Source organism: Hetaerina americana, unplaced genomic scaffold (genome assembly GCF_022747635.1).
Source record: "Hetaerina americana unplaced genomic scaffold, ioHetAmer1.1.p SCAF_270, whole genome shotgun sequence".
Classification (NCBI taxonomy): domain Eukaryota; kingdom Metazoa; phylum Arthropoda; class Insecta; order Odonata; family Calopterygidae; genus Hetaerina; species Hetaerina americana.
This window is the reverse complement of record NW_027286842.1, coordinates 255,450-273,132: the sequence shown is the minus strand read 5'-3', so window position 1 is coordinate 273,132 and position 17,683 is coordinate 255,450. Positions and strand designations below refer to the sequence as shown.

General features: G+C 53.4%; 4 non-coding genes and 2 pseudogenes across 4 annotated transcripts; all 6 read left to right on the top strand.

Moving 5' to 3' along the window:
• Positions 1–1,218: 1,218 nt before the first annotated feature.
• LOC139689727 (U2 spliceosomal RNA) lies at positions 1,219–1,411 on the top strand. Its single transcript, XR_011701362.1, has one exon. It is a non-coding gene; the product is annotated as a U2 spliceosomal RNA (small nuclear RNA).
• A 1,513-nt stretch (positions 1,412–2,924) lies between these two features.
• Positions 2,925–3,117, top strand: LOC139689726 (U2 spliceosomal RNA). The gene has a single exon (XR_011701361.1). It is a non-coding gene; the product is annotated as a U2 spliceosomal RNA (small nuclear RNA).
• Positions 3,118–4,630: 1,513 nt separating this feature from the next.
• On the top strand, positions 4,631–4,764 carry LOC139689786 (U2 spliceosomal RNA; annotated as a pseudogene).
• Positions 4,765–10,017: 5,253 nt separating this feature from the next.
• Positions 10,018–10,211, top strand: LOC139689754 (U2 spliceosomal RNA). Its single transcript, XR_011701386.1, has one exon. It is a non-coding gene; the product is annotated as a U2 spliceosomal RNA (small nuclear RNA).
• A 1,513-nt stretch (positions 10,212–11,724) lies between these two features.
• LOC139689725 (U2 spliceosomal RNA) lies at positions 11,725–11,917 on the top strand. Its single transcript, XR_011701360.1, has one exon. It is a non-coding gene; the product is annotated as a U2 spliceosomal RNA (small nuclear RNA).
• Positions 11,918–13,430: 1,513 nt separating this feature from the next.
• On the top strand, positions 13,431–13,564 carry LOC139689785 (U2 spliceosomal RNA; annotated as a pseudogene).
• Positions 13,565–17,683: the final 4,119 nt, after the last annotated feature.

The following is a 17,683-nucleotide window of genomic DNA, read 5'->3' as shown; positions in this document are numbered from 1 at the left end:
CAATAAATATAATTTTGTGAAAATAATGCAATTATTTTTTCTGCTTTCAATGCAACGTCAACAACAACAACGTCTTGTCTCCTCAGTATTCCATCATTGGAGACGACGACAACTGTTGAAGAGAGGCGCCGGATCACGTTTCAAACTTTGGCGTGTGACGCCCCTTCCTTCCAGCTGTTTACCTCCCCCCCCGAAGAGATGGCGCGCGCGCGCTCCCGGCAAGGAGCGTCATTCAAGACGACCCGACGCGAATCGACTCGCGGAAATAGGCGAGTTCCACTCTTTTACCTTAGTTTTTGAACACCAATCTTTCCACAGAATTTATGCGAAGATAATTCTTGTAAAAGGAGTGTGTGTTTGATGAAAAAAAATTGAACGGAAAAGAAACTCAATACATCGGAGGAAACGACCGATCGCGAGCACTCGGGAAAAATTGGAAAAATCTTTGCAAAAAAATTTTCAGAAATTTTTTGCGAATTTCGCGGAAATCGATGCCCATTTTCGCGATATTTTTCGAGAAAATGGAAAATATAAACAATGGAGAAATCTGGTTTTCCATCTTGTGCAATTGAAAGCGCCACTTTTTTACAGCCTTTTCGATTCCTATTCTCCGATTTGAAGAAAACCCTAATTTGTTTATATTTGAAGAAACCCTAATTTATGTATTTATTTATTTATAAGGAAAGCGTATTTTTACTAATGACGATTAATGCAAAGTAAGTGAACAGCACACGATTTTAAATCTCTACCACACAGGAAGTGAAGTGAAGAGGAAGCCCGTTTTTCGAAAAACTGTCGACCACTGAATACTGGCGAAAAGGGCCCTTTATTACCGTCCTGGATGCCCCCCTCCATTTTCGGAATGTTTGAAAATTGCGCCCGACCTTTCCCGGGAAGCGGGGAGAGAGCTTGCAATACGTCTCGTGTGTCGCTCACAGAGATGGCACGACCTAGCGAAGGACTCCGCGTTGCAATTTACTGTCTCGCCTCCGGACTCCGGGGACGCAATTGCTCCGGCCGTCCTGCCCCCCGCGCCCCCCCAAAACTTTTCTTGCTGCAGGAAAACAAGGAAGCCTTCGGAAACACCCCCGCAGGATCCTACGCGAATTCTCCCCGACCAATGCCACCCCGCGGCGCCTACGCCAATCCTGCGCCCTCCGCCCCAAGTGCTCCGGGGTCGTCCCTACACATGTAAATATTGCAGAAAAGGGCTCCCTTATCGCTTCTCGGCCTTATGGCTAAGATCAAAGTGTAGTATCTGTTCTTATCAGCTTAATATCTGATACGTCCCGCATTGCGGGACCAGAATATTAATCTGATTTTTGGACATTGGCGGGGTACCCGGAGTTTACTCCATCCCTGCCGCGGGTTGGCCCGGCATTGCAGTACCGTCGGGATCGGCCCATCATTAAAAAGGTCCACTTAAAAGCTGATGAGAACAGATTGAAGCTTAAATTGATCCGCGAAAATTATTTATTTTCGCACTTGCAAATTTCAGGCGATCCGGCTGGAAAAATATTCGCGAAATTGCATTTTCGCGGAGAGAAGCGATTTTATTCCATGCGAGCGGAGCAAAAGTAATGTAATCCAAATTGAAGCAGCACAACGAAGTATTAAAAGGAATGAATTATTAAAAGGAGAGAAACTTGGGAAGAAAAAAAATCCCATCTGAAGAGAGTCGTCGTCACTTTAAAGTGTAAGTGTAACAATAAATATAATTTTGTGAAAATAATGCAATTATTTTTTCTGCTTTCAATGCAACGTCAACAACAACAACGTCTTGTCTCCTCAGTATTCCATCATTGGAGACGACGACAACTGTTGAAGAGAGGCGCCGGATCACGTTTCAAACTTTGGCGTGTGACGCCCCTTCCTTCCAGCTGTTTACCTCCCCCCCCGAAGAGATGGCGCGCGCGCGCTCCCGGCAAGGAGCGTCATTCAAGACGACCCGACGCGAATCGACTCGCGGAAATAGGCGAGTTCCACTCTTTTACCTTAGTTTTTGAACACCAATCTTTCCACAGAATTTATGCGAAGATAATTCTTGTAAAAGGAGTGTGTGTTTGATGAAAAAAAATTGAACGGAAAAGAAACTCAATACATCGGAGGAAACGACCGATCGCGAGCACTCGGGAAAAATTGGAAAAATCTTTGCAAAAAAATTTTCAGAAATTTTTTGCGAATTTCGCGGAAATCGATGCCCATTTTCGCGATATTTTTCGAGAAAATGGAAAATATAAACAATGGAGAAATCTGGTTTTCCATCTTGTGCAATTGAAAGCGCCACTTTTTTACAGCCTTTTCGATTCCTATTCTCCGATTTGAAGAAAACCCTAATTTGTTTATATTTGAAGAAACCCTAATTTATGTATTTATTTATTTATAAGGAAAGCGTATTTTTACTAATGACGATTAATGCAAAGTAAGTGAACAGCACACGATTTTAAATCTCTACCACACAGGAAGTGAAGTGAAGAGGAAGCCCGTTTTTCGAAAAACTGTCGACCACTGAATACTGGCGAAAAGGGCCCTTTATTACCGTCCTGGATGCCCCCCTCCATTTTCGGAATGTTTGAAAATTGCGCCCGACCTTTCCCGGGAAGCGGGGAGAGAGCTTGCAATACGTCTCGTGTGTCGCTCACAGAGATGGCACGACCTAGCGAAGGACTCCGCGTTGCAATTTACTGTCTCGCCTCCGGACTCCGGGGACGCAATTGCTCCGGCCGTCCTGCCCCCCGCGCCCCCCCAAAACTTTTCTTGCTGCAGGAAAACAAGGAAGCCTTCGGAAACACCCCCGCAGGATCCTACGCGAATTCTCCCCGACCAATGCCACCCCGCGGCGCCTACGCCAATCCTGCGCCCTCCGCCCCAAGTGCTCCGGGGTCGTCCCTACACATGTAAATATTGCAGAAAAGGGCTCCCTTATCGCTTCTCGGCCTTATGGCTAAGATCAAAGTGTAGTATCTGTTCTTATCAGCTTAATATCTGATACGTCCCGCATTGCGGGACCAGAATATTAATCTGATTTTTGGACATTGGCGGGGTACCCGGAGTTTACTCCATCCCTGCCGCGGGTTGGCCCGGCATTGCAGTACCGTCGGGATCGGCCCATCATTAAAAAGGTCCACTTAAAAGCTGATGAGAACAGATTGAAGCTTAAATTGATCCGCGAAAATTATTTATTTTCGCACTTGCAAATTTCAGGCGATCCGGCTGGAAAAATATTCGCGAAATTGCATTTTCGCGGAGAGAAGCGATTTTATTCCATGCGAGCGGAGCAAAAGTAATGTAATCCAAATTGAAGCAGCACAACGAAGTATTAAAAGGAATGAATTATTAAAAGGAGAGAAACTTGGGAAGAAAAAAAATCCCATCTGAAGAGAGTCGTCGTCACTTTAAAGTGTAAGTGTAACAATAAATATAATTTTGTGAAAATAATGCAATTATTTTTTCTGCTTTCAATGCAACGTCAACAACAACAACGTCTTGTCTCCTCAGTATTCCATCATTGGAGACGACGACAACTGTTGAAGAGAGGCGCCGGATCACGTTTCAAACTTTGGCGTGTGACGCCCCTTCCTTCCAGCTGTTTACCTCCCCCCCCGAAGAGATGGCGCGCGCGCGCTCCCGGCAAGGAGCGTCATTCAAGACGACCCGACGCGAATCGACTCGCGGAAATAGGCGAGTTCCACTCTTTTACCTTAGTTTTTGAACACCAATCTTTCCACAGAATTTATGCGAAGATAATTCTTGTAAAAGGAGTGTGTGTTTGATGAAAAAAAATTGAACGGAAAAGAAACTCAATACATCGGAGGAAACGACCGATCGCGAGCACTCGGGAAAAATTGGAAAAATCTTTGCAAAAAAATTTTCAGAAATTTTTTGCGAATTTCGCGGAAATCGATGCCCATTTTCGCGATATTTTTCGAGAAAATGGAAAATATAAACAATGGAGAAATCTGGTTTTCCATCTTGTGCAATTGAAAGCGCCACTTTTTTACAGCCTTTTCGATTCCTATTCTCCGATTTGAAGAAAACCCTAATTTGTTTATATTTGAAGAAACCCTAATTTATGTATTTATTTATTTATAAGGAAAGCGTATTTTTACTAATGACGATTAATGCAAAGTAAGTGAACAGCACACGATTTTAAATCTCTACCACACAGGAAGTGAAGTGAAGAGGAAGCCCGTTTTTCGAAAAACTGTCGACCACTGAATACTGGCGAAAAGGGCCCTTTATTACCGTCCTGGATGCCCCCCTCCATTTTCGGAATGTTTGAAAATTGCGCCCGACCTTTCCCGGGAAGCGGGGAGAGAGCTTGCAATACGTCTCGTGTGTCGCTCACAGAGATGGCACGACCTAGCGAAGGACTCCGCGTTGCAATTTACTGTCTCGCCTCCGGACTCCGGGGACGCAATTGCTCCGGCCGTCCTGCCCCCCGCGCCCCCCCAAAACTTTTCTTGCTGCAGGAAAACAAGGAAGCCTTCGGAAACACCCCCGCAGGATCCTACGCGAATTCTCCCCGACCAATGCCACCCCGCGGCGCCTACGCCAATCCTGCGCCCTCCGCCCCAAGTGCTCCGGGGTCGTCCCTACACATGTAAATATTGCAGAAAAGGGCTCCCTTATCGCTTCTCGGCCTTATGGCTAAGATCAAAGTGTAGTATCTGTTCTTATCAGCTTAATCCCCTTAACTTTCTTCTTTTTCGCCCGCCAAATTCAAATTTTTAAATGAACAGATCTACCGCTTTTGGACCTTTCTTGCCTCTCTGAGGAATCCCGGACGGGCCCCGACCAACGGTAAGCCCCCCGGGACACTCCCAGAGGGAAGGGGCAACAGGACACTAGGCGCCTGCTCTGCCCAGTAGCCCCTCTTTCGACCCCCGATGGCCCCACGGTCCATTGCCTCTTCAAGGCGGACCGTGGGACCCACCGCCCCCTCAGGGCTCCCCGGTCGCTCACGGACCGTTCCCCACGCCCACTTGGGGTGATAACCTCCCCGGGCTCGACGCCGGGCCCCTAAGGCCCGGCGCAGGCCCCCGCCCCCGGTGCACCGCCGGGTCCCTTCAGGACCGGTAGGCTGAGCACCGGACGTTCCCCGGCCCCCGGTGCACTGCCAGGTCCCCTCCGGACCGGTAGCTTGAGCACCGAGGCCCCCGGACCCCCTCAGGGCCCCCGGGAGCACCCTCCGTCGATCCCGTACGGATCGGCGCAGAGCGGGTGATTTGAACGGCGCGCGGTTTCCTTTTCGGCCGCGACGCCGGTCAAGCGACCGTTCGGCGCGCTTCACGCCCGATCGGTTCGATTGACCCCCTCCCCCCCGTCCGGTATTTGTGGAAGACTTCATCTTCCACAAAACCGTCATTTCAAAACCCCGGTAAATTCAAATTTCCTCCCGATCCCACCCATACGGGCCGAGAAGCGGGTTGAGCGCCTTCAGCGCCATCCCTCGGCGGCCGCCTGGACTTCATTCAGGTGGACGCCACGCGCTTAATTTAAATTTGTATTTTTGAAAATTTTCGTTCCGCAGTCCCTCAGACCGCGGAAAAGCCCTCCGTCGCCCCCCTTGGCCTTCAGCATTTATATCTTTTGAATTTTTTTGTGTCCTTAAAAGGACAATTTTCAAAACAACGTTCCACGGTCCTTCAGGCCGTGGAATATCGTCCGCCAGGCCCCGTTTGTGCCATGACTTAACGCCCTCCCATGCCCCCACGTCCTCCCCGTAAAAACGGGGGGGCGGGGGCCGTTAGAAAAGCACCATCGCGTGCTAGTTCCTCCGCCCCCCCCTCCTCCTCTCGCACTCCGCGGAGGAGGAAAGTCGAGGCGTCAGAGCCCGACTCCTCCCCTCCCCATACACCACCGGACGGCGCGTCCGAAAGCGCTTCGGCGCGTAGGACGCGTCGCCCGCGGAAAATCATACACTATGGCTCCCCCGTTTCTTCTTCTTCTTCTTCTCCATCCGGCGTCCGAAAGCCTTCCCTTGAGACCTTCTCCCCGCTCTCGGACGTCACCTATTCTCCCCCCAAGTCCCGTTCTTCTTCCCCTCTCTCCCTCGACGACTTCACGACGCCTCCGGATTCTTCTTCGTCCAGACGTCCGGCGCTGGATTCTCCCCCCCCGATTCCCCCGACTGCCCCCGCCCCCCAAACGACTGACAGGGTCCCGGCGCTTCTCCTGACCGGCACCGCGGTGTCGGCCAGGAGAATCGACAATCAACTTGTGGTTTACTTTCCCGTGGCGGATACGTTAACCTGCACCGAGGTGGGATGCAGCATGTCCTTCCGCGCTACGGAGTGGACGGCGATGCGGAGAAGTCTCGTCCGACACCTGATGGAGCAGCACGGCCACCGACTCACGTCGGTGAACGCCTGCTCCGTCTGCGGTGGGACTATCGGCCGCAAGCCGTCCACTCATCCCTGCCTCAAAGGGGGGATACGTAAGGCGGCGGACGGGCGTGTTGCACTCTCGCACCGGTGCGGGACATGCGACTTCGCATGCGCTACCCGTCGCGGGTTGGCGAACCACATGGTGACCCACAAGAGACCTCCCCCCTTGATTGCCCCCCTTCAGGAGGCAATCGAGGAGACAGTTAGATGCACGACGCCGCCCAACGTGACCGAGGCGCAACCCTCCGATCCAGACGCAGCAGCTGACGCTCCGGCCGAAGACCTGGCGCCGGGGCAGCCTCCCGAAGTCGGTGACCTCAACGACACCGGGTCACCGCCGCCTGTGGACGCAGCAACATCGCCGCCGCCAGCTCCAGACGCAGCAGAAGGAGCACCACGACAGGTCGAGCCACCGATACAGCAGAAGGAGAAGCTGTGGCTCGACCGACTGGCCAGCACCACCGGCCAGTCATGGGAGGAGTTCGAGGTCGTGGTGCAGGATCTGGTGGCCACCACCCAGGCGGAGAGGAAGAGGGAGGCGAAACCTGCGGACGGAGGGGAAGCTCCTCGGCCACGAAACGTCGTGCACAGACAACCACCAAGACGCAGACAAGTAGCTGACTACGACGCGAAAAAGGCGTCGGACATACAGAAACTCTTCAGGAGTCATCCCAGGAGGGCAGTGGAGAGCATCCTGTCTGATAAGTCACCCTATTGCGACATTCCCGCGGAGGAAGTGGAAAAGCATTTCCGCCAAGTCTACGGGAATGTCGGAATGGGGGGCTTGGAGGACGAGGGTGACGACTCGGTCTACCGTCGCACGACGGAGACCGAGAAGAAACTGCTCCTCGAAAGGATCACTCCTGAAGAAGTGACGAGACGCATGTCTAGAACCAAAAACACCGCCCCGGGCCCCGATGGCCTCACCTACGGCGACCTGAGGGCGGTCGATAGACATGGACGAATTCTCTCTTTTATCTTCAACAGATGCCTGAAGGAGGCCAGGACACCGGCCGCGTGGAAAACCTCTCGGACTGTCCTCCTGCACAAAGGGGGGGACCGCCAGGACATCGGCAACTGGAGGCCCATAGCGCTTGGCAACACCATCGCCAAGCTGTACGCCGGGGTGCTTGCTGACCGCATACTATCTTGGGCGGTCAGCGGGAAGAAGATGCACCCGGCTCAAAAGGGCTTCCGGGAGTTCGAGGGGTGCCACGAGCACAACTTCACCCTTCAGGCAGCTGTTGACGAAATGAGACGCAGACGTTCCCGAATCGCACTGGCTTGGCTTGATCTACGGAACGCGTTCGGGTCCATCCCGCACCAACACCTCCAGAACACCTTGAGGAGGATGGACTTGCCTGAGGAGATGAGGAGGACCGTGGAGGAGTTGCAGAAGGGCTCCACGGTCGTGAAGACGGCCAGCGGCGACACCGGCGTCATCGACATCTGCGCCGGTGTCAAGCAGGGGTGCCCGTTATCACCGACCATTTTCAACTTGGGAATGGAGCCGGTGATACGGGCGGTCGCTGGTGAGGCAGGCAAGTCCGGAGTCGTCGTCCAGGGGCAGAACATCGCCATCCTGGCCTACGCGGACGACTTGGTGCTGGTGGCCCGGGACCAGGAGCACCTGCAGCGCCTGCTGAACATCGCGGGAGAAGAGGCGACCGCTGCAGGTCTACAGTTCAAGCCAAGCAAGTGCGCAACGCTGGACCTCAACTTTTCAACCAACCAGCCCGTGCAGCCGTCCCAACTCACCATCCAGGGGGCGGCCATTTCCAGCCTGAAGGACGGCGAAGCGTACCGGTACCTCGGGGTCCCGTTCGGGTTCCATGTGGACCAGACCCCCGAGGAGGACCTGGTGCGCTTGGGCGAGGACGTCAAGAAGATCGACGAGTCACTCCTCGCCCCGTGGCAGAAGATCGCCGCGACCAACATCTTCCTTCTGCCCAGGCTGGAATTCATCTTGCGGGCTGGTAACGTTAAAAAGAAGAACTTGACTGACATCGACAAGAGGCTGAAGGCCTGCGCAAAGGGCTGGCTCCATTTGCCCAAAAGGGCATCGCCTGAGATGGTCTTCATTGGCCATCAACACGGCGGCGCAGGTCTTCTCCCTCTTTCCGACTTGACTGACATATTGACCATCGTGCAGGGATATCGACTCCTCCATTCCCGTGACCCCAACGTGAGAGTGCTCGCCTGGGGTCGCCTGAAGGAGGTAGTGCGGAGGAAGCTGAGGAGACCGCCAACCACCGGTGATCTCGCGGAGTACCTTAGCGGTAGTCTACGGGATGACTTTGGAAGGGAAAGCGGCGACTTCAGTTCCCTCTTCACGCAGGTTCGCTCCGCGTCACGCCGTATCGCCGCGCGCATAGGCTTGAGCTGGAGATGGTCGGACGAGCTAAGGGAGATGCAGATTTCGTTCCGGGACATGAATGACGGGGCTGAAGACCGCCCCCCCTTCATCAGGGTTCCTCCGAAGGCCGTAAGGCAACTGACGGGTGCCCTGAAGATCGCGGTGCGGCGCTACTACCTGAACAAGGTAAGCGCCAAGCCCGATCAAGGGAAAGTCATTCGTGCCTCGGCGAAATCTGAAGCCTCCAATCACTTCCTGGCAGGAGGGAGATACACCAGGTTTTGTGATTGGAGGTTCATCTTTAGGGCTCGGCTCGATCTGCTCCCGCTCAATGCCTGTCGCCGTTGGGAAACCAACGGGGACAAGCGGTGTCGGCGATGTGGCTACGCGGAGGAGACCCTGCCCCACGTCGTTAATCACTGCACGATGCACTCAAGGACGTGGCAGCATAGACATAATGCTGTCCAAGACCGACTACACAGGGCTCTGATTGGACGCCGGGGAAAAGGTGACGATGAAATCAGAGTCAACAAACAAGTACCTGGCACTGACTCGACTCTTAGACCAGACCTGGTTATAACTAACCAGGCCGACAAGACTGTGACATTGATCGACGTAGCAGTGCCGTTCGAGAACAACGAGGGAGCTCTGCTGGCAGCCAGGACCGCGAAGGAGGAGAAGTACGCCGCCCTGGCAGAGACCATCCGCCAGCAGGGATACCGGTCATCGGTCGCCGCCATCGTCGTGGGAAGCCTGGGGACGTGGGACTCGCAGAACGACCCCGTCCTGAAGTCCCTGGGCCTACCTCGACGATTCTGCACCACCATGCGGCGACTGATGGTCAGCGACGTCATCCGCTGGACCCGGGACTGCTACGTCGAACACATCACGGGACATAGACAGTATGAAGACGGCTCCGGAGGCTGAAAAGGAAAGGACAAAAGTGAAGTCGTGTAAAATCATTTCCCCCCCTCTTTCCATACTTCTTCATTGTAAAACCTTTCTCTGTCCCCTTTCTCTTTTATTTACTCTATGAGCCATAGTGTATGAATGGCCACGCCGTGGTGTATAAACGGCCCCCCCCAAAAGTGTAAACCCTCCCCGTGAGAGACTTAAACATATAAAACATTTTATAAAAAAAAACACTCGTGCGAGAAGCCTATATTATTATAATATTTCCCCAAAACAAAGGGGCAAAAAGACTTGTTCCCCGGCTCCCTCATTTGGAGGGAGCCGGTCATGTATAAATTATATATTAATTATAAGTTGCTTAAAACTCTGTATGAAAGAATTTTCAAATAAACATTTTAAATCTGTTCTTATCAGCTTAATATCTGATACGTCCCGCATTGCGGGACCAGAATATTAATCTGATTTTTGGACATTGGCGGGGTACCCGGAGTTTACTCCATCCCTGCCGCGGGTTGGCCCGGCATTGCAGTACCGTCGGGATCGGCCCATCATTAAAAAGGTCCACTTAAAAGCTGATGAGAACAGATTGAAGCTTAAATTGATCCGCGAAAATTATTTATTTTCGCACTTGCAAATTTCAGGCGATCCGGCTGGAAAAATATTCGCGAAATTGCATTTTCGCGGAGAGAAGCGATTTTATTCCATGCGAGCGGAGCAAAAGTAATGTAATCCAAATTGAAGCAGCACAACGAAGTATTAAAAGGAATGAATTATTAAAAGGAGAGAAACTTGGGAAGAAAAAAAATCCCATCTGAAGAGAGTCGTCGTCACTTTAAAGTGTAAGTGTAACAATAAATATAATTTTGTGAAAATAATGCAATTATTTTTTCTGCTTTCAATGCAACGTCAACAACAACAACGTCTTGTCTCCTCAGTATTCCATCATTGGAGACGACGACAACTGTTGAAGAGAGGCGCCGGATCACGTTTCAAACTTTGGCGTGTGACGCCCCTTCCTTCCAGCTGTTTACCTCCCCCCCCGAAGAGATGGCGCGCGCGCGCTCCCGGCAAGGAGCGTCATTCAAGACGACCCGACGCGAATCGACTCGCGGAAATAGGCGAGTTCCACTCTTTTACCTTAGTTTTTGAACACCAATCTTTCCACAGAATTTATGCGAAGATAATTCTTGTAAAAGGAGTGTGTGTTTGATGAAAAAAAATTGAACGGAAAAGAAACTCAATACATCGGAGGAAACGACCGATCGCGAGCACTCGGGAAAAATTGGAAAAATCTTTGCAAAAAAATTTTCAGAAATTTTTTGCGAATTTCGCGGAAATCGATGCCCATTTTCGCGATATTTTTCGAGAAAATGGAAAATATAAACAATGGAGAAATCTGGTTTTCCATCTTGTGCAATTGAAAGCGCCACTTTTTTACAGCCTTTTCGATTCCTATTCTCCGATTTGAAGAAAACCCTAATTTGTTTATATTTGAAGAAACCCTAATTTATGTATTTATTTATTTATAAGGAAAGCGTATTTTTACTAATGACGATTAATGCAAAGTAAGTGAACAGCACACGATTTTAAATCTCTACCACACAGGAAGTGAAGTGAAGAGGAAGCCCGTTTTTCGAAAAACTGTCGACCACTGAATACTGGCGAAAAGGGCCCTTTATTACCGTCCTGGATGCCCCCCTCCATTTTCGGAATGTTTGAAAATTGCGCCCGACCTTTCCCGGGAAGCGGGGAGAGAGCTTGCAATACGTCTCGTGTGTCGCTCACAGAGATGGCACGACCTAGCGAAGGACTCCGCGTTGCAATTTACTGTCTCGCCTCCGGACTCCGGGGACGCAATTGCTCCGGCCGTCCTGCCCCCCGCGCCCCCCCAAAACTTTTCTTGCTGCAGGAAAACAAGGAAGCCTTCGGAAACACCCCCGCAGGATCCTACGCGAATTCTCCCCGACCAATGCCACCCCGCGGCGCCTACGCCAATCCTGCGCCCTCCGCCCCAAGTGCTCCGGGGTCGTCCCTACACATGTAAATATTGCAGAAAAGGGCTCCCTTATCGCTTCTCGGCCTTATGGCTAAGATCAAAGTGTAGTATCTGTTCTTATCAGCTTAATATCTGATACGTCCCGCATTGCGGGACCAGAATATTAATCTGATTTTTGGACATTGGCGGGGTACCCGGAGTTTACTCCATCCCTGCCGCGGGTTGGCCCGGCATTGCAGTACCGTCGGGATCGGCCCATCATTAAAAAGGTCCACTTAAAAGCTGATGAGAACAGATTGAAGCTTAAATTGATCCGCGAAAATTATTTATTTTCGCACTTGCAAATTTCAGGCGATCCGGCTGGAAAAATATTCGCGAAATTGCATTTTCGCGGAGAGAAGCGATTTTATTCCATGCGAGCGGAGCAAAAGTAATGTAATCCAAATTGAAGCAGCACAACGAAGTATTAAAAGGAATGAATTATTAAAAGGAGAGAAACTTGGGAAGAAAAAAAATCCCATCTGAAGAGAGTCGTCGTCACTTTAAAGTGTAAGTGTAACAATAAATATAATTTTGTGAAAATAATGCAATTATTTTTTCTGCTTTCAATGCAACGTCAACAACAACAACGTCTTGTCTCCTCAGTATTCCATCATTGGAGACGACGACAACTGTTGAAGAGAGGCGCCGGATCACGTTTCAAACTTTGGCGTGTGACGCCCCTTCCTTCCAGCTGTTTACCTCCCCCCCCGAAGAGATGGCGCGCGCGCGCTCCCGGCAAGGAGCGTCATTCAAGACGACCCGACGCGAATCGACTCGCGGAAATAGGCGAGTTCCACTCTTTTACCTTAGTTTTTGAACACCAATCTTTCCACAGAATTTATGCGAAGATAATTCTTGTAAAAGGAGTGTGTGTTTGATGAAAAAAAATTGAACGGAAAAGAAACTCAATACATCGGAGGAAACGACCGATCGCGAGCACTCGGGAAAAATTGGAAAAATCTTTGCAAAAAAATTTTCAGAAATTTTTTGCGAATTTCGCGGAAATCGATGCCCATTTTCGCGATATTTTTCGAGAAAATGGAAAATATAAACAATGGAGAAATCTGGTTTTCCATCTTGTGCAATTGAAAGCGCCACTTTTTTACAGCCTTTTCGATTCCTATTCTCCGATTTGAAGAAAACCCTAATTTGTTTATATTTGAAGAAACCCTAATTTATGTATTTATTTATTTATAAGGAAAGCGTATTTTTACTAATGACGATTAATGCAAAGTAAGTGAACAGCACACGATTTTAAATCTCTACCACACAGGAAGTGAAGTGAAGAGGAAGCCCGTTTTTCGAAAAACTGTCGACCACTGAATACTGGCGAAAAGGGCCCTTTATTACCGTCCTGGATGCCCCCCTCCATTTTCGGAATGTTTGAAAATTGCGCCCGACCTTTCCCGGGAAGCGGGGAGAGAGCTTGCAATACGTCTCGTGTGTCGCTCACAGAGATGGCACGACCTAGCGAAGGACTCCGCGTTGCAATTTACTGTCTCGCCTCCGGACTCCGGGGACGCAATTGCTCCGGCCGTCCTGCCCCCCGCGCCCCCCCAAAACTTTTCTTGCTGCAGGAAAACAAGGAAGCCTTCGGAAACACCCCCGCAGGATCCTACGCGAATTCTCCCCGACCAATGCCACCCCGCGGCGCCTACGCCAATCCTGCGCCCTCCGCCCCAAGTGCTCCGGGGTCGTCCCTACACATGTAAATATTGCAGAAAAGGGCTCCCTTATCGCTTCTCGGCCTTATGGCTAAGATCAAAGTGTAGTATCTGTTCTTATCAGCTTAATCCCCTTAACTTTCTTCTTTTTCGCCCGCCAAATTCAAATTTTTAAATGAACAGATCTACCGCTTTTGGACCTTTCTTGCCTCTCTGAGGAATCCCGGACGGGCCCCGACCAACGGTAAGCCCCCCGGGACACTCCCAGAGGGAAGGGGCAACAGGACACTAGGCGCCTGCTCTGCCCAGTAGCCCCTCTTTCGACCCCCGATGGCCCCACGGTCCATTGCCTCTTCAAGGCGGACCGTGGGACCCACCGCCCCCTCAGGGCTCCCCGGTCGCTCACGGACCGTTCCCCACGCCCACTTGGGGTGATAACCTCCCCGGGCTCGACGCCGGGCCCCTAAGGCCCGGCGCAGGCCCCCGCCCCCGGTGCACCGCCGGGTCCCTTCAGGACCGGTAGGCTGAGCACCGGACGTTCCCCGGCCCCCGGTGCACTGCCAGGTCCCCTCCGGACCGGTAGCTTGAGCACCGAGGCCCCCGGACCCCCTCAGGGCCCCCGGGAGCACCCTCCGTCGATCCCGTACGGATCGGCGCAGAGCGGGTGATTTGAACGGCGCGCGGTTTCCTTTTCGGCCGCGACGCCGGTCAAGCGACCGTTCGGCGCGCTTCACGCCCGATCGGTTCGATTGACCCCCTCCCCCCCGTCCGGTATTTGTGGAAGACTTCATCTTCCACAAAACCGTCATTTCAAAACCCCGGTAAATTCAAATTTCCTCCCGATCCCACCCATACGGGCCGAGAAGCGGGTTGAGCGCCTTCAGCGCCATCCCTCGGCGGCCGCCTGGACTTCATTCAGGTGGACGCCACGCGCTTAATTTAAATTTGTATTTTTGAAAATTTTCGTTCCGCAGTCCCTCAGACCGCGGAAAAGCCCTCCGTCGCCCCCCTTGGCCTTCAGCATTTATATCTTTTGAATTTTTTTGTGTCCTTAAAAGGACAATTTTCAAAACAACGTTCCACGGTCCTTCAGGCCGTGGAATATCGTCCGCCAGGCCCCGTTTGTGCCATGACTTAACGCCCTCCCATGCCCCCACGTCCTCCCCGTAAAAACGGGGGGGCGGGGGCCGTTAGAAAAGCACCATCGCGTGCTAGTTCCTCCGCCCCCCCCTCCTCCTCTCGCACTCCGCGGAGGAGGAAAGTCGAGGCGTCAGAGCCCGACTCCTCCCCTCCCCATACACCACCGGACGGCGCGTCCGAAAGCGCTTCGGCGCGTAGGACGCGTCGCCCGCGGAAAATCATACACTATGGCTCCCCCGTTTCTTCTTCTTCTTCTTCTCCATCCGGCGTCCGAAAGCCTTCCCTTGAGACCTTCTCCCCGCTCTCGGACGTCACCTATTCTCCCCCCAAGTCCCGTTCTTCTTCCCCTCTCTCCCTCGACGACTTCACGACGCCTCCGGATTCTTCTTCGTCCAGACGTCCGGCGCTGGATTCTCCCCCCCCGATTCCCCCGACTGCCCCCGCCCCCCAAACGACTGACAGGGTCCCGGCGCTTCTCCTGACCGGCACCGCGGTGTCGGCCAGGAGAATCGACAATCAACTTGTGGTTTACTTTCCCGTGGCGGATACGTTAACCTGCACCGAGGTGGGATGCAGCATGTCCTTCCGCGCTACGGAGTGGACGGCGATGCGGAGAAGTCTCGTCCGACACCTGATGGAGCAGCACGGCCACCGACTCACGTCGGTGAACGCCTGCTCCGTCTGCGGTGGGACTATCGGCCGCAAGCCGTCCACTCATCCCTGCCTCAAAGGGGGGATACGTAAGGCGGCGGACGGGCGTGTTGCACTCTCGCACCGGTGCGGGACATGCGACTTCGCATGCGCTACCCGTCGCGGGTTGGCGAACCACATGGTGACCCACAAGAGACCTCCCCCCTTGATTGCCCCCCTTCAGGAGGCAATCGAGGAGACAGTTAGATGCACGACGCCGCCCAACGTGACCGAGGCGCAACCCTCCGATCCAGACGCAGCAGCTGACGCTCCGGCCGAAGACCTGGCGCCGGGGCAGCCTCCCGAAGTCGGTGACCTCAACGACACCGGGTCACCGCCGCCTGTGGACGCAGCAACATCGCCGCCGCCAGCTCCAGACGCAGCAGAAGGAGCACCACGACAGGTCGAGCCACCGATACAGCAGAAGGAGAAGCTGTGGCTCGACCGACTGGCCAGCACCACCGGCCAGTCATGGGAGGAGTTCGAGGTCGTGGTGCAGGATCTGGTGGCCACCACCCAGGCGGAGAGGAAGAGGGAGGCGAAACCTGCGGACGGAGGGGAAGCTCCTCGGCCACGAAACGTCGTGCACAGACAACCACCAAGACGCAGACAAGTAGCTGACTACGACGCGAAAAAGGCGTCGGACATACAGAAACTCTTCAGGAGTCATCCCAGGAGGGCAGTGGAGAGCATCCTGTCTGATAAGTCACCCTATTGCGACATTCCCGCGGAGGAAGTGGAAAAGCATTTCCGCCAAGTCTACGGGAATGTCGGAATGGGGGGCTTGGAGGACGAGGGTGACGACTCGGTCTACCGTCGCACGACGGAGACCGAGAAGAAACTGCTCCTCGAAAGGATCACTCCTGAAGAAGTGACGAGACGCATGTCTAGAACCAAAAACACCGCCCCGGGCCCCGATGGCCTCACCTACGGCGACCTGAGGGCGGTCGATAGACATGGACGAATTCTCTCTTTTATCTTCAACAGATGCCTGAAGGAGGCCAGGACACCGGCCGCGTGGAAAACCTCTCGGACTGTCCTCCTGCACAAAGGGGGGGACCGCCAGGACATCGGCAACTGGAGGCCCATAGCGCTTGGCAACACCATCGCCAAGCTGTACGCCGGGGTGCTTGCTGACCGCATACTATCTTGGGCGGTCAGCGGGAAGAAGATGCACCCGGCTCAAAAGGGCTTCCGGGAGTTCGAGGGGTGCCACGAGCACAACTTCACCCTTCAGGCAGCTGTTGACGAAATGAGACGCAGACGTTCCCGAATCGCACTGGCTTGGCTTGATCTACGGAACGCGTTCGGGTCCATCCCGCACCAACACCTCCAGAACACCTTGAGGAGGATGGACTTGCCTGAGGAGATGAGGAGGACCGTGGAGGAGTTGCAGAAGGGCTCCACGGTCGTGAAGACGGCCAGCGGCGACACCGGCGTCATCGACATCTGCGCCGGTGTCAAGCAGGGGTGCCCGTTATCACCGACCATTTTCAACTTGGGAATGGAGCCGGTGATACGGGCGGTCGCTGGTGAGGCAGGCAAGTCCGGAGTCGTCGTCCAGGGGCAGAACATCGCCATCCTGGCCTACGCGGACGACTTGGTGCTGGTGGCCCGGGACCAGGAGCACCTGCAGCGCCTGCTGAACATCGCGGGAGAAGAGGCGACCGCTGCAGGTCTACAGTTCAAGCCAAGCAAGTGCGCAACGCTGGACCTCAACTTTTCAACCAACCAGCCCGTGCAGCCGTCCCAACTCACCATCCAGGGGGCGGCCATTTCCAGCCTGAAGGACGGCGAAGCGTACCGGTACCTCGGGGTCCCGTTCGGGTTCCATGTGGACCAGACCCCCGAGGAGGACCTGGTGCGCTTGGGCGAGGACGTCAAGAAGATCGACGAGTCACTCCTCGCCCCGTGGCAGAAGATCGCCGCGACCAACATCTTCCTTCTGCCCAGGCTGGAATTCATCTTGCGGGCTGGTAACGTTAAAAAGAAGAACTTGACTGACATCGACAAGAGGCTGAAGGCCTGCGCAAAGGGCTGGCTCCATTTGCCCAAAAGGGCATCGCCTGAGATGGTCTTCATTGGCCATCAACACGGCGGCGCAGGTCTTCTCCCTCTTTCCGACTTGACTGACATATTGACCATCGTGCAGGGATATCGACTCCTCCATTCCCGTGACCCCAACGTGAGAGTGCTCGCCTGGGGTCGCCTGAAGGAGGTAGTGCGGAGGAAGCTGAGGAGACCGCCAACCACCGGTGATCTCGCGGAGTACCTTAGCGGTAGTCTACGGGATGACTTTGGAAGGGAAAGCGGCGACTTCAGTTCCCTCTTCACGCAGGTTCGCTCCGCGTCACGCCGTATCGCCGCGCGCATAGGCTTGAGCTGGAGATGGTCGGACGAGCTAAGGGAGATGCAGATTTCGTTCCGGGACATGAATGACGGGGCTGAAGACCGCCCCCCCTTCATCAGGGTTCCTCCGAAGGCCGTAAGGCAA